Below are 2,883 nucleotides of genomic sequence, written 5' to 3'. Positions count from 1 at the left end.
CTCTCTCACTCTCTCACTCATGTTTTACATCTCTCTCACCCCTCTCTCTCTTTCCTTCCTTTCTATGTGTGTGTGTGTGTGTGTGTGTGCGCGCGCGCGTGTTAATGGTGTGTTCAGAGCAGAGAGGTCGTGGATACTTTTCCCCCTCATACTTATGGTGTAAATGTCTCTTTCTGCCTTCCCGACCTCTCCCAACCCTTCTTTTTGTCTGTCATACCCCTTCCCCTTTCATTTTCTTTCTGAGCCTCGAGTTTCATCTTCCGAGCTGTGAGTTACACTGAGTGCTAGTTCTGTTCAACCTGTCCTGTGTTCTCCCACATCCCTCCGTTGTGACTCACTGGGTCTGCTGACTGCTGGCTCTCTATTTAATTTTTGCCTCCCTATTCTGCCCTGACTGACAAACATTGACAAAGCAGCCGGCTCCCCTTCACCCCCCTCCCTCCCTTTCTTTTTTCCTTCCCTTCTTTTCTCCCTAGCCTAGCCCCATTTCTCTTTGTGAAGGCAAAGAACGGTTAGCTGGTACCATGACCGCGAAGTGATTGTTGTTATTCCAAACTCGTCAGAGGGAGGGGCTTTCGAGACTATGGAATGGAGGGGTGAGAACTGTCGTTAATAATAACCTAAATGAATCTTGGCTATTCCTGGGGACCAGAATTTGAAGCCTGTCTTGGTTATGAGGTCATGTTCTCGTACTTTGAGGAATCACAATACGTTTTTGCCAGCGGGAGTTCTCCTTCCTTTTGACTGATGCAAACACGTGCCCTGTCCCTATGTCTAGTCTTATGTAGTATTTTTAAAAAGTCAAGTGTGCATAGAATTGGCTATTTCAGCTCCACCGTCAAGGCTTATATTATTGTTGCTATTTAATGTCTGCTCCTTCAATTTGCATGGTCCGTTGTTTGTTTCGGTGGGTTTTAAATGGTTGTTGTAGTTTGTCTAATTTGCCTTAGGTTCTGTGTCTTGGAGTAAAGGGTTTGCAGGTGCCTCACTTGGCTGTCGTTAATGCTTCTTTTCGGAATAACCGTCGGAGCCTCCTTGAACAATGGCTATTCAAATTTACATAGCTCTGTTGGAGATCTGGCGTCTTGGAATGTTGAAAGTGACATTAGAAATTGTTCAAAGGGGTGTTAGACCAGTGCCAATTTTGTTACCGGTACCGCGCTGTTGGATTGTCGCAACAAAAACAAAACAAAAGAAAAAGTAGCAACGAGAGCACAACCACCGCCACCACCAACAACAACTCATTCTACTCCGAGCTAGCAGCTGGCCTCATGGCACCCGGCTAGATCCACTTCAGCATAGACCCATGCTTGTCTGTTGGTGGGTGGCGGGTCGGTCGGATAAGCCTGCATTTAGACGGACAGTTTCCATTTGTTAATTTTATCACTTTCACGGATTGAGTTACTGCTTCACACACAAACACACGCACACACATGCACGCACGCATGCAGCAACGCACTCACGCACACTCACATTAAAATATACACACGCAGAGAGAGACGGAGAGAGAATACTTTTGCCAAGGTGATTATTGACACAAGAGTTGCTGTTTCCAGCATCGGGTTAGAGCTCCCTTAAGTAGGGCCTGCTGTTGTTCCATTTTGCAGACTTCGTTTAATAGTGAGAGTCTTTTCGACCCTGAGCATGCCAAGTTATTTCGAACTTTGTCTACTCTTATTTCTTTGTGTAATCTGCTAGATGCCATTCAGTGAAATGATCCAGAATGACGCGGGAAAGTTGGGTGACGGGAGACGGTTTGGTTTTACTGCCGACGTTAAAAATATATTTTTAGCAATGTCTGCGTTACTATTCATTGGAAGGTGGGTTCAGTTTTCCCGACTGACAAGGAGAATTCTACTGTATCTCTTTTGTTTGATATTGTGAGAAGAGTGATTTGACAATATATAAAGAATCCAGGGGAACGAAGGAAACGGAGACATTTTTTAACGCAAAAAGTTAAATACTTAATGGCATTGGTCCATGTATGCGTGTCTGTTTCCTACACATATTCCAATCCGACCTTGCAGACCTGCCGAGCTGAATTACTGTCAACTGCACTTTAGGGGCCTGTCTTCCTCTTTGTGTTTGTTGTGGTGCCTCTGTGGTAGAGCTCTAGCATCGAAATGGCAGAGTGAAAGAATGCGGGGTTGTTGTTAGTTTTTCGTTGGGTTTTTTTTGGGGGGAGGGGGGGTATTTTTTGTTTAAATCACTGAAATAGTCACCACTAAAACCAGAGAGGTTTCTAATGTTTGTGTGAGTGGATGTGTAGCCATTGCTGATTTGGGTGTTCAAAGCAGACGCGTTTTAGTGTTTTACAACTTGGTGCACGGGGTTCCGACTTGGTGTGGCTCTCGTGTCCTGTCAACCGCGGCGCCGTCCACACCGTCAAAGTGCCAGACTCTGCCAAGAGGTAAATTCTCGGATGTCGCCCGCCTGTGTTAACAGTATTTCGACATGTGAAATAGTGAAGGCTTGGCGCCTCTTGCAGCACTGTAAGGTTAATTAAGATGCGGGACCTCTGAATTTAACGTCCATCTCCGAAAGGACCGATCTAAAATATAAGAAATTTGCGTTAAGTGCCTTTCTCAAGGACACATCGTCGGACCGAGCTGAGGCTCGATGCCCCACACCAGACCCACAATCTCACGATTACGGATCCAGTAGCCTAACTGCTAGGCTACCGACGCCACTGTGTCAAGGGTAAAGCAGTGGAATTGTGACTTAAGTGAGATTGATATCTTACAATATGTCTTACTTATTACACGAGCTGAGGACTGCGATGTATAGCAGTAATGTGTTGCTCATCGTCGCTGTTTCTCTCTATGTCTGTTGTTAGTTCACTCCCTCTCAGTTTTCTCTCTCTCTCTCTCTCTCTCTCTCTCT

This window comes from Aplysia californica, unplaced genomic scaffold (assembly GCF_000002075.1).
Source record: "Aplysia californica isolate F4 #8 unplaced genomic scaffold, AplCal3.0 scaffold00451, whole genome shotgun sequence".
Taxonomy (NCBI): Eukaryota; Metazoa; Mollusca; class Gastropoda; order Aplysiida; family Aplysiidae; genus Aplysia; species Aplysia californica.
The sequence above is the reverse complement of the archived record's forward strand: the minus strand, read 5'-3'. Positions refer to the sequence as shown.